The 13,580-nt window shown below is 47.9% G+C and overlaps 1 protein-coding gene across 10 annotated transcripts in view; it reads right to left on the reverse strand.

Annotated features, from left to right (window-relative positions):
* The window catches only part of SOX6 (SRY-box transcription factor 6), a 420,354-nt gene extending 407,054 nt beyond the window's left edge, over window positions 1-13,300 (reverse strand). For 2 of the 10 annotated variants that reach the window (XM_060275951.1, XM_035120075.2), the window contains exon 1: window positions 5,013-5,466. The gene's annotated coding sequence lies outside the window, so the exon portion shown is untranslated. The other 8 variants (XM_035120027.2, XM_035119966.2, XM_060275933.1 and 5 more) reach the window with 7 other exon arrangements.
* Between the last annotated feature and the right edge of the window lie 280 nt (window positions 13,301-13,580).

The raw sequence follows: 13,580 nt of genomic DNA on the forward strand, positions 1-13,580 counted from the left end.
CTACATGTTTTCAGAACAGGGCATGCTAAATACTAGACAAACTGTAACATCACCTAACAGATGTGTCCAAAAGCAGGCACAGGAAATTAGGGGCGGGGATTAATTATTCATTTGCCTCAGTTTATAGAGGTATAGAGAATATTTCTATATAAGAACAACAACATCATTTAAATACCCATTTAGGAGCTGGACAAGAGCTTCATACTTATTATACAGTTGCAACCTATTATAGCTGGGGGAAAGGCGAGAAAAAGAAAAATAGACGATATGTTGAAGAGGTTTGTTTCTGGGCATTCCACTCTTGGAATAAACTACAGTTGAATTAGTACTGTAATTCACATCTCATCAATCCAATGCTACTCTAAAAACACAGTCTCTGTTTTCATGGTAGGAAGCACTACTAATTGGAATCTACCTTACAATGACAATCTAATATTGTTATTAGCTAGCATTAAAACCAGCTCTGTACAGAATTGACTGTGAATTGGCTTATATACATACATGCATGCATGCATGCATGCATACATACATAAATTGAATTTTCTATCTGCCAAGAGCAGTACACACATGGGGACGGGATTAACATTCGAATTATTTTTTCAGATATTTCACATAAAAAGCTAGCTACCTTGATATGCTTTATAAAGAGGTATTTCCTAGGGTGATTAAAGTGTTTGCCAAATATAATAAGGTTTTCACAGAAGAAACTTTTTTATGTCCACCAGAAGCAAAACAGTTACTTCTACTCATGTACGAAGGCCTGATCTTCATCCCTTTTCCAGCTTTTCCTACACATTCATTTTTTTCTCCAACCCCCACAGAAAGAGGTTACCCTGAACTTAACACCATTCTTTTCCTCTTTAAAACATATTTTGTAAAAATGTCAGAAAGGACTAACTATAGGAGATAGACATGCCTAAGCCACAAAAACTGACCTTTGTTTTGGGTTAATACCTCAGTATGAAACACTGCAATATATTCACATCATACGATAATTGCAGATAATTTAATTGCAGATTTTTTAAAGCTTCCCCTTATTTGAAGACTATATAGTTTTGAACATTGGATTGTGTACATATGTATGCAACGCCCACAAACACTGAACTGATATAGATTGAAACATATACATACACTATTAAGACAAATCTTAACCTACTTGGTAATAAAAATGAATTCAGTATGGTATGCTTCTGATAAACATAGCTGTAGCAGAATCCTCATTCTTATTCCCTGAACCTAGTCAATCAAACTTCATAGCTGGCCACATGACACCCTATGGAAATATTCATTCCATTCACCTAAACTGTTACACTCTTATGTGACCAAAATATACACCCACATAATATTATCACATAACATTATATCAAATGTCCAACCTCCAGTATGTGCTTAGGAAAGAGGAGAATCTTAAGGCATTTCCACACTGCTCTTTTCAGAAAAGTGTGCAAACGTAAATAATTAAAATCGCAATTAATTATAGTACTACACAAAGACACAATATACTCCTGGGATATACTGCCTACTGCATAGCTAACACATTCCTGAGGGGTGCGTGTGTATGTGGAGTTTGGAGTGGAGGTGTGTGTGAGATAGAGAGATGGATAAGCACACATACAAGCATATTTGCGGTGCAATAATGCCAACGTCTGCACATGCCCCTGCACTGTTCAGCGCGGGGGGAAATGTTTACATGGGACACCAGTGGCGGGAGGCAGAAGTCACACAACTCATTTGTCCCAGAGCAGTCGTATTAAGATCAGTGGGGCTAATCCAGTGTAAACCGAGTTGCGGCACAAGCCAAGAGGGAAGGAGCGAGGCCCAGACAAACTCTGCAGCCAAGCCTGCCTGGAGAAGCGAGAATGAACACTGAAAGAAAGATAAAGCGTGGCCAGCGGCGGCGGCAGCGGCTCCCCCGCCCCCCAGCCCAGTCCCGCCGCTGCGGCGAGGGGTGTTGCAAGGCAGAGGCGCTGCGGCGCGTGTTCTTCGATGCTGGCCCGCGGCTGCCACTCGCCCCCACCGAGCCAGAGCCGCCGCTGCCGCGCCATCTGTGGGAAAACTTTGGAGACAAACCACCAAACCCCCTGCGGACGCCTCACCTCCCACTTTCCCTGCGGACCCTGCCGCCGACGGCGCACTTGGCCGCCTCTGTATCCCTCCTCAGCGGTCGCTTCCAACAGAGCAGAGCGGGGGGGGGGGGAGGTTAAGTTTGAAGAAGTTCGGCCGGCAAAGCACCCCTTCACCCCCCCCTCCCGCGGCCCCTGCCGCGTGCGCGAGAATCGCCAGCTAACCCTAAAGCAGCCAGCGCCTTCCTTCCCCAGGAATTAGAAGGTCGATGATTGAGAGGAAGGGCCTGAGAATGCAAATGACCTTCTTCCTTCTCCCTCCCCGACAGCCTATTCCCTCCGCTCTCCGCCGAAGAGCGTTAAACTGCCCCTCTGTCGAGCAGGAGGAGGAGGAGGCGGCTGCAGGAGCAGCAACCACGGCTTGCCTGAAGCTCTGCTCCTTGTGACTGACTGCACAGGGGGCGGGAGAGGAGCTGCTGCTGCTGCCTGCAAGCAGAGTTTATTCTTATAGACCTCAGGAGGGGCTAAAGACTTTTCCTGCCAGTTTTCCCAGGGACCTGTGTTCAGTTGCAAGCACAGGTGTAATTGTCCTATATCCTTTGGCCATTTTTTTAAAAGGAAAGAAATATATGCCAGGAACATTTCCCCCCCCCGATTTTAATTCCCTCCCCCAAATAACTTTTTTCTTTAAAAAGGGGGGGGGACTCGCCAAACTTGTTGTCTTTGATGTATGGATTCCCCAATACAATTGTTATGAATTGCTCTCCTTATATTCTTTGGCCTTTCATGGCCAGCTGAGGGGAGAGATTGCAGAGTTATTGTTTGCTTTCTCTCTCAGCCCCCCTCCCGTTCTCTCATTGCCTATTCTAAATTTGATGCCGAAGTTGAAGTAGTTGAATTGGCTAATTCTGAATACAGGCTATTGAGAGGGGCCAGACACAGCAAGTATCTCCCTGTATAGCAATGGATACAATGTGCTGAATTGGCAGTCTAATTATAAATGTGGCATTTGGACCTCCTTTCAGAGAGCCAGTGCCACCTTACCTTATGAGGGAACTTCAACTACAGCAACTGTTCAAAACAAAATGCCATTACAGGATCAGCTTCACCCAACACTGGGACTAGCCAGGGGATTGTTTTACAAACAGCCTTTCTCACTTAACACAAGAATGTATTATAAGAAACGCAGTTATGGAGAAGGAGGCAGAGTTTAAAGAAAACGCTTAAGCAGTTCTCTGCCAGGTGTCAAGCTACTTCAAGCTGCAAACGTAATCCAAGTAACCTAATTATTTTCATTCAAATATGTACCTCCCTAAAAATACTTTGGAGGAGAGGATCAGATTTATTTTTAATTTTTTAAAAAAGATTAACTTCGAGATACGGTTACTAATTATAAAGGGAGATATCATACATACAGAAATCGGATGCCAATATGCGAGGGAGAAGAGTCTTAAGATACTGGTACATCGTTTTGTACAGGGCTTCGAAACGTTTTAGGCAAGAGGTTCACGTTGAAGGACAAGTTTTGTGTCCATCTTAAAAACGATTTGCGGTTTGATGCAATGAGCCCACACAAGGGAGTCAGTATAACATGTGCAATCTAGTTGCAATCTCAAAGCAGTTTCTACAACACTACCACCTGCCCACCCAACCACAGTCAAACCCACCCAGCTACAGGGTTTTTCAAAAAGTTAAAAAGTCACTTTATACCGAGATGCCCATCAGTTTCAATCACACCGTCATTTTAAAAATGAAAATATGTTTTTAATGTACGTTCCCCTCCCCCGTTCAAATTAAAATTACTGTAGGTTCAAAGCTGCTCAGCCTACTACGATGGGCTATTTTAAAAAAAGAAACCCACATGCAACATGTCTCCTTTATCTGCATAACAACAGGCGCAGATACGCTTGTTTATCTCGGAAAGTTTCCCTGTCTGTGTTTTTGGGGAAACACCCAGGAGGACGTAGCTAATCTCCTGACCGCAGGCTCCCAAGCCCCGGCAAGATTGCACTGACACACAGACACAACAACGCTCAATTGCCTTTTCACATTTGCCACTTCTTCCCTTCTCGCCGTCCTTAAAAAAAAAACACACCCGGGAAACGAGTCCTCCGCAAAGCAGAGGTGGTGGCAATCAAATCAATATGATCTGCGCCTCTGATTGACCCCAAGGCCCTGCTCTGCTCCTCAGACGCGCGCGCACACAAGGAACCCCGGCTGCAAAGCGGCTCCAAGGCGCTCCAAAAGGTGGCGGGGGTGGCGGGGGAGAGCTGGAAGACTTCAGCTCTCGCAGCAACAAAAAGCCCGTTATATACACCCGTGCAAGTTGTATGCGTGTGTGGTACAGTGGCATGTTGTATACATTCATACACACACACCTTCGTGTACTCTGTCCCAGACATACGACATACACCCCTGATTTACCACTGGATCGAACAGAGAGAGAACTACCCGGTATTAGCTCCTGCCAAACGCCCTCTCTCATATATAACTTTAAGAAGTATTTGTAAGGCGACATTTCAACAATACAACGTAAAGCAAAATAAAAGCACCAGGTGATCTCTCTCTCTCTCTCTCTCTCTCTCTCTCTCTCTCTCTCTCACACACACACACACACACACACAATGCCTGGCTAAGTGGCATGCAGTTTTTCAGAGACAAACCAGATTTACAACAGAAGATAGAAAGATCTTCAAAATAAATTACATCAAACCCATCTTATTTTTTTTTTAAATAAGATCCTTCTTCAAAAATGACAAACAAGAAGCACCACTTATGAAAGGGGGGGGGGGACTAGCGCTCCCACCAAACCACCTTGCTGCCTCTCTACCATCTCTGCAAAGTACGCTTAAAACTGCGGTTGAAGGCAGTTTCCCTGAGATTAAAGTTGCGCGAAATAACAGAAAACAACGACATTAATGCAAAAGAAAATACGTTCTGGGAACTTACTTTGCGTTTACTTTAGGCACTATTCTTTTCTTCCAGCTCGCAAAGGAAGCCGTTTTGTCCAGGTTAGGTATTGTCTACTTATGAATCAGCCCGTGGCTACGGGGTTTATTTTAATTTATGGCTTATGCATTCCTTTAAGGTCGATTTGCATGACCTCCGGCGAGAGCTAAGACACAGCAAGAAATCCCCAGCTGAATGTTGGGCGAGCCCACAATGCAGCCAAGAGCTCCCCTTCTCATGGTGTAAGCGGAGCCCTGTGTGTTGTTGGGCTCTCACTCTCTTTTTTTCTCTCCCCCTCCCTGTGGAACACAAATTAGGGTGTGATATCAATTTTAAAGTTTTCAGTATAACTTTATCCCAGCCTCTGCCTGCAGAGAGATAAGGCGCCACAGGAACAGCAAGTCCTCGATACACTGCCCCTCTGTGGTCAAATCCAGCATTACCACCTAGCGGTATAATACTCCCCCGCCCCCCCCCCGCCCCGTCTCTCTCTTAAGGATCTGTTCTACAGATATATAAGCATACTAGCAGCGAACTTCTCGGCAAGTTTAACCACCACAAAGTTAACAGAGAAATAAGAGGCACCAAACAAAGCTCCCTTGTTCCTTCATCCTTACTATCTCCAAGGGTGAGGACTTCGGAGGAATGGCAGAAGCTTTACGCTCCCGAAGATTGATTTAAGGGCTTTATAATTTTTCTCGCTCGCCTGCCTCTGTTGGTATCACTCTTACGCGCAGTATCTCTAGAGCGCCATGTGTTCGCAGGCAGCGGGTGATCTTAAAATACAGCGCTGATCTGTCACTACGTTTTAAAATAGACACACCACTTGGAGGGCGGAAAGGAAAGGGGGTGGGAAGCAGCAGCAGCCGTGTTGTGATTTCAGAGAGAAGCGGGATCTTTTTTATGCAGCCTCAGGATCCTCCCCAGAGCAACTCACCCCAGGTCAGAAGCGTGAGGACTTTCTCCACCAGTTCGCCTCTTCCCATCCCATCCCAGTCGGCGCCGCCGCCACCAACACCGCCCTCCCCAAAAAGTCCAGCACTAAGCAGCCGCGCCGGGGATTCATTCAGAAATCTCCCGAACTTCACAATCTACCTCCGGACGCCGCTATTGCGGCTGCTGCTACTGCTGCTTTGGTCAATTACAACCAGCAAGCCCTTAAAAGACAGCGGGGAGAGAGGGAGAGGGGGGGGAAGAGAGAGAAACAATACCGTATTCTCTGGTATAAAGCGACACATACAAAACGTGGAAGCCCCTTTTCAAAACACGACTAAGGAACGCGTCCGCCGCCTCCCCCGCCCGCCCAACCAGGCTGCGCACCACACACGACCGCAAGTCCACAACAGGTATCAGCAACACAACGAGCGCTGCGCCGGTTTGCTTTTCCTAGTTACCTCCTTCGAGATCCAGTGTGGCGTTTTTTGTTTGTAAGAAATAAGCCTTGGGGGTCCTTCCTTTAAAAACAATAACAACAATAAACAAACTGCCTTAGCCGGACGGAAGGAAGGAAAGGTGAATGGGTGTCTGTAGGGCTGGGTAAACAAGCTGCAGAAATACTAACGAAAGGAATAAATTCACTGAGCTACTGGCTGGCTGCGTTTCTTCGGGCCACGGATGCGCAGGATCCAGATCGTCAGGATAAGTTTGCTGACGGGTTGCCTGGAGATTTAGTTACAATCGGGTTCATTATTGTTTGTTGTTGGGCTTGGCTTCCCCCTCCCTGCTCCCCCCGCCTCTCTCTTTCTCCCCTCCTGATACAAGCGAAGGCGCTGGTTTACTGCTGTCAATCTTGGCAATCAACGTGAGCGGCCATGTCGTAAGTATTCAAAGCATTTCCCGTCGTGCAACATCAGAAAGTGAGTGGCCAGGGGCATTGATCGGAGGAAGGCGAAAGGAGGCAGGGCTGCTATATCGCCGCCGCTGCTTCTCTCTTCTTACCCCCACCCCCTCCCACCCCCGACGGCAAGGCAAGACGAGGCAACAACACACACCAACAAGCACACAGCCGGGAGGCAGGGAGGGAGCGGTAAAGTGGGGGGGGGAGCGTGGAACCGAACGACCCAAGAGAAAGTGAGCACAAAAGAGAAAGTGAAATATCATTTTCTCTCCCTCCCTCTCCCCTCTCCACCCCACAACAGGCGGGCGCGCGCACTCCTAGCCACAATCCCCCCCCCGCTTCCCCCTTTCTTCGCAGTCGCCACTCATCAGAGAATGATTGGCAGACGGCTGCAGTCCTACGCGCTCTTTCCTGGGAGTAAACACTGTGGGGCACAGCGGGACTTCGGTGCAATCCGCAGCCTTCGGGCTGCGAGATTCTTAAGCGCGCATCTCTGAACATAGTTCGCGCTGAAGTTAATCAGATTTGCTTCCAAGTAAACGTGTTCAGCCTTTAGTGACGCTTCACATCCCTCTCTCCAGCCAAAAAAAAGAGCGTGTATAGGACTGTAGCCACCCTTCTGGGGGCTTTGGTTTTAAGGGAACTTAAGACTCCCGTGGTAAATGTGTCAGTCGGACTGTCAGCCGCGCAACAGCATTCTGCGCGTGTTTACTTCGAAGTAAGCCCCCCCCCCCGCCGCCGCCGCTATGACGCCCACCGCCAAACGCATGTGTGAAGAATTGAAGTTACAGTATACCCATTCATTTCAATAGAACTTCCTGTCAAGGAAGCAAGTGGGGGAATCCTGCCAAAAGTAAGGACATTTATTTAAATGAGAGCTTTAAGCAAGTGCTTAATTTTGGCTGCATCGTGCCCTACTGGTTGCATCCGTTGAATTCCACTGATTTATCTGAATCTTATGTGCAGATGGGTTAATTAAACCTCCATCCTAAGAATATTTATGCAGACGTAAATCCCACTATATAGGATTACAGCCGCGCTGCCAGATCCTATGCTTATTTACTCAGACGCTTCCGACTGATTTCAGTGGAATTTACTTAGGTCACGCTGCGCGCACTTTTAACCTTCGGTGCTATTTTAACCACGCTCACTTGAAAGTAAGTCCCGTTGAAATCAATAGGAATTACTTTCAAGGCAACTGATGTTTAGCCTTCAATCCTATGCCCACCTACTTACTTGAAGCAAATGAGTCTTTCTTCTGAGTAGACGTATACAGGAGGGCGCTATTAGGTTGGGATACGAAGGAACCCACATTGACTTTAAACACAACTGCACCCCGATCCTCCTACACACACTTATCTGGATGTTCCACTGAGTTCATTCGGACATTCAGTAAATGTGTTTAAGAGTTGCTGCGTTGTTCCCCTGACTGAAATCAATGGGGCTTACTCGCAGGGAGGTGCCTAAAGGATATGGTACGGCATGAATTTTTGAATCTATCGAGCCATGGTGCTTAAGAATGGGATCCTGTAGTAGACTGACTTACTTGGTTTGCACGACTAACACTGACCGGTAAAACAAGGCTTAATGGAGAACTGAAGAGGGGGAGGGGAGGGGGGTTAAAAGGGGAAGGGGGCGAGGAGGACCCTTCCTTCCAAGAGAAATGACTGTAGGGTTATTCCTCCCCGCGCATTATGTACTGGAACTTTTAGGGGAAGACAAGGGTAGAGGGTGCGAGAACAGAAGAAAGGGGGAGAGGAGCCGGGAATAAGAGGGAGGTCAGCAGAGAAATTAGGAGGAGGGAAGATACAAAGGCTCATATAGGAAATGCGGCCTGCAATCCTAAACCCCGTTGGGGAGCGCTCGCCCGCAGGCTTACAAAGAAATAAGTCTCGCCAAGCTCGGTGAGTCTCACACCTTAGTAACTCTGCACAGAATCGCAGAGTGAGCTTAACGGACTGACTTCCTGGGAATGCTGGTCAGGATGCTCAGGTGGCGGAGAGAGTTGTAAAAGACGACTTAGGCTGGCTGCAAAGTTTTTATCTCGCATTACTTTGGAAGAAGTTCCGCTGACAACAGTGGGGCTTACTCCTGAGTAAGTACGTACAGCAGCAGGCTGCTAGAAGTCGCTCGAAACTCGAGGAGGCAAGGTCAGGTGGCAGGCTGCGGTCTCCGGCACTCGCACTTGGTCACAGAAATCCAGAGTTTACTCGAACTAACCCTAAACTACGGTAACTTACCCGGGACTTGCTTCTGAGTAGACACAGTTAGCTAGGATTGCGGCATTACTTCCTATTCCCTTACTTAACATCAACCACGGGTAGGTTCGGGGTGCGCTACAGATGCAAGGCGGCAGTTCACTAGGAGGACGAAGAGGGGCTGTTGTTTTGTTTTAGAGTTTTGGGTCCAGCTGAAGAACTCCGCTGAATTCATCTCTCTCAAAGTGGCCCCTTCGACTTTCGCTGGGCGGAATCGCGACTTGCGATGTGTTCCGAAGGCACGTGAGGCCCCCACTGGTCTGAATCTAAGCAGGGCCGAGAAAGGGCGAACGTCTGGATGGGAGACCGCGGGGGAAGCAAGTGTACGCCGCCCTGGGTTCCGCGATGAAGAAAAGGGGGGATATTAAAACAGAGTAATAAACATGAATTGATATGCGGGTGCTGGGCGGTCGCAAAGGAACACTGGCGCATAGCTCGAAGCGGGCCAAAAGAACAGGACCCCAAGTTATGGGTTCAAGCTGAACTGCTGGTTTGCTGTTCCTGTGGGTGCCTCACCCGAAAACCAACCGGTGGGGGGCATTTGAGGAACTTTCACTTCCTTAGAAGTGTTAATTAGAAGCCGAGGCTGGGGAAGAGAAGTAGAACCGTGAAGAGATGGAGAGAATAAATCCAGAAGAGGGAGGGGTGTGGGTGTTTAATGTTGCATGAAAGAGAAAAGTCTCTCAATCATTTTCTTTTTAGGAATTTAAAAAAAAAAGGTGTGTGGGGCAGTCAAACCTTGAAAGAGGCTTTTCAAAGTGCCAGGAGGCGCCGGGATCATGTGAGCAACCACCAGTGGAAAAACTTAGCGCGCCTCTCTCGCCCTTTTGATATTCTTCGCACCTCGACTCAAGGGGATGCGAGGCGGGGGGCAGCCGCCTCCCCCCCCAGGCCTCCCCAAACAGAAGAGGCGCTTTGTGGGTTCGGCTTTGTGCTTGGGGGCCAGGCCGGTCCCGTCACCACCTCCCGCTTCGCAGATCAAGACGGGGGGACTTTTCTGTTTTCAAAATAGCTGCACGCGTTTCCAAAAGGCCAAGAAGGGAGCATCACTGCTGTGTCTGAAGGCCCCCAATGGGCGGGTTTGGTTGGGATCCCAGCACCTACCTGGGCAGAGCGCTAGGCGCAATACCGGTATAGGCAGCCACCCAAATCCTAGGGATGAACAGCGAACTTGCCCTAATCTGGTTTCATTTCAATTCACGTGGGGAGATTGATCCTTCAAAACTTCATGAAAGCGTTTCTTCTTTTCTCATCCGCTAACAAGACCACGTAAGATATTCTGACCCATTTAAATCCCCGATTCGGAGGAGTTTTAAGGGTGCAATCCTATGTACACTTACCTTAGAGTAAGCCCACTTACATTCAGTTGAACTAGCTTCTGGGTAGACATATAAAGGGTTGCTCTGAAAAAGTCGGGATCGGATCGCTATAAATTTTCTAGTTCTTGTTTACATTTTAATTCTGATATTCCTCCCCATTTAAAAAGGCAGACCTTTGCTAACCTGCATTCCTGTTTCTTTTCCCCCGTTTTAATTTATCCGTTTCTGCTGGGCAGCTTTTTTCCCTCAAAATTTCCTAAACTTCACATCTACAACACATCCTAATTTTGACTGTTCCTTTCCTTTCATTCAAATTGTTTTCTTACCAACAAAGTTTGCGCCTAGTGCCCTTCACGATTTTCACTAAACTTATTTTTCCTAGTTTAGTTTATACATTATCACGGATAATATAGATTATGCTTCAGGAAACCTCGGTGCATTTTTTAAAACCCACATTTTAGTTGCCATAAAGTCTGAGGTTCTTTTTCCAATCTTGTTTTTATAAATCGACATACAAATTATTAAGATGTATATGGAGCAACATTTCTTCCCCCATCGAGTGATAAGATCTAAAACAAATCCCTAGCTGTTGAAGAGACTTGTGTGATTCATAAACTTGCCTACTCCTGCACCAAGAAGACGCAAAGTCTAAGAAGAGACTTAACTTTACCTGTTTTGCAACTCTAACTATGGAATACGGTCCGTCCCCGTCCCCCCTCTGATTCCAACCCGGCTAGCCTTGCCTTGCAGCGAGAGCTATAAGAGAACGGGCCCGGCCCCAATGCGCACTTTGCATGCGTGCGAGGGAACGCCGGCTGCTCCCTGACGCTCTGCCCTCGGGTGCCTGCATTATTGAGCTCTGTCGGGCGTGTTGTGTCAATCGATGCACAGAAGAAGCATCAGGTGGGAGATGCACCAGGAACCAAACTCATGTCCATGCAGGCGACTGGGGAGCATCTTTTCCAGAGCCGGAGGAGAGCGCACGACAAATATTTCCAAACTTAGGGAGAACAAAACTCGCCCGCGGGAGACATTTGGAATTTTTGCAACCCCAGGGTGATGATTCTTTTAGTTATATCAAAGTGCGGAAATCAGGATTAAATAGATCAAGAGGTACACAGACGTACTCGGCAGTGCGCTGCCCTCAGGGTAGAATTCAACACGCCGGTCTGGCTGAGCCCGACTCTAAACACCGCGCAATGGGAATAATTGCCGGCATATTGCCGTTATTCGGCCTCATCTTGTGTCAGACTTAAGGAGGGGGGGGGGGAGTCATCCCAGCGAAACGACTGCGAGCTGCTAAGGAATCGGATGCCGGTCTCCGAAGAAGGCTTTTTGATTTGAACGGGACTTTCCCCTACTGGAAGCTGAAGGAATCCCGGCAGGGCTTTGTGGAATAAAAAATGAAAACCCCAGTCCTCTACCAGGCGATTTCGTGCAGATCATCCAGCCACGGTCTTAGTGCTGGTCTGCTGAATCGGATGAAGAGGAGACGAGCAAGATTCGGACTTGCTACCACGTGCGTCCAAATCCTATGCACACAGGCGCGCCTATGCCCCTTGAAACTTGTGCAGGACCCTCAACTTTTCTGAGATCAAAGTTAGGAAGGGAGAGATGCTCTGATCTCGCAAGGCTTTCTACAAATGGTGCAGAATCTCTCTCTTCCCCGACACTGCTGACTCACACAGGAGAACGGAGGAAGGCACACTTACCACCCTCAACACGCTGCCTCGCAGTCTCCCCGAAACCGAAGGCCTCCCAAGTCCAGGTGTGTGACATCTCCGGTGCCCCGTCAAGAAGCACATGGCTGATCTAAAACCACGTTCATTCTATGGAAGCACAACAAGGCGTGAGGCCACGATCCTAACCGCTCCCTCGTTACTTGAGAGTAAATCCCGCTGAAGCTGGCAGGTCTAACTGGGCAAGGATGCTTTGCTTGGAAGAAAGGTTGCAGTCCTAAACAGTTTTATTAGGGGGAGCAAGTTTCCACTGAGCTCAGGTTAACATGTCGGAGTAAACTTAAGTAGGTCCGGGCGCAACTCAACGGGCTTCAGCTGCCAGTAAAGTGTTGTGGAAAACTTACCCCACTAGTAAAGTCTACTCTCTTTTTTATTTCTCTTTTTTACAGTCTGAGGAAAATAACTCGAGGAAGGAGGAGTAATAAGAAAAGCAACTTTTTAATTAATTAAAAGAGAATGATTTTCAGTGGACAAACTTGGGAATAAAACTCGCACGGTTGGCAAAAAAGTAAAAAAAAAGTTATGTCAGGCAAAAAGCGAGTACATGGTTCTGTTACAGGCAGTTGTTCTGAATTCCCAAACAGTGCAAAACTCCCTCCCCGAGGCGATTTGCATCTGTGGGAGCAGAAGGACCCCAACCCCATATAACTCACCGGACACGCATCCCCTCTGCATCCACACAGCCTAAAGACAACAAAATCTAATCATCCCTCCAGTCGGCTATTGACAGGATGCGAGGTATTGTCCCTTGAGCGGAAGTGGCACTTTTGAGTTAATCTACAACGCTTGAGAGGGATCGACCACAACAAAAGCCTGAAACTTCACCAGCCAATAACACCCCGCTACACTTCCTCCCCCAGGGAAAACAAAACAAAACAGAAACCTGGCAAGCCAGCTGGAGTCCTCCCCCACCCCCCACCCCAACGCCCAAATACAGCTCGAAAGAAAAGTTGCACGTGGAATCTTTACTTCTTCTTCCCTTGCCTGGGACAGTTGGTTGGGAAGACCCCTCTCGCGCTCCACGTGCAGCGCAAAGTCAAAGCGGAGGGAGATGGAGAGAGGCTGGGATTTGCATGCTGCCGGTGCTGCCGCTACAGAGAGCAGGCTGGAGGTACTTACAGTGCGAGAGGGCAGGCTGCCTGAGGAAGGCTGTGATTCACCGAGGCTGCAGAGAGAGAGAGAGAGAGAGAGAGAGAGAGAGAGAAGGAAGGAAGGGGGAGTGCCAAACTGGATACACCTTCGCCGCAGCTCATCACATCTGCCAGTCTCTCTCCCCTCTCTCTTTCATTTCCACATTCCCTTTGTTCCTGGAGGGGGGGGAAGGGAAAAATATACACGTCACATCAGAGTCCCCAGATGCAGTCTTCTGCACCAAAAAAGAGGGGGGATATGAATAATTCAATCAAACAGTAGAT

The sequence above is a fragment of the Zootoca vivipara genome, chromosome 1 (genome assembly GCF_963506605.1).
Source record: "Zootoca vivipara chromosome 1, rZooViv1.1, whole genome shotgun sequence".
In the NCBI taxonomy this organism is placed as follows: domain Eukaryota; kingdom Metazoa; phylum Chordata; class Lepidosauria; order Squamata; family Lacertidae; genus Zootoca; species Zootoca vivipara.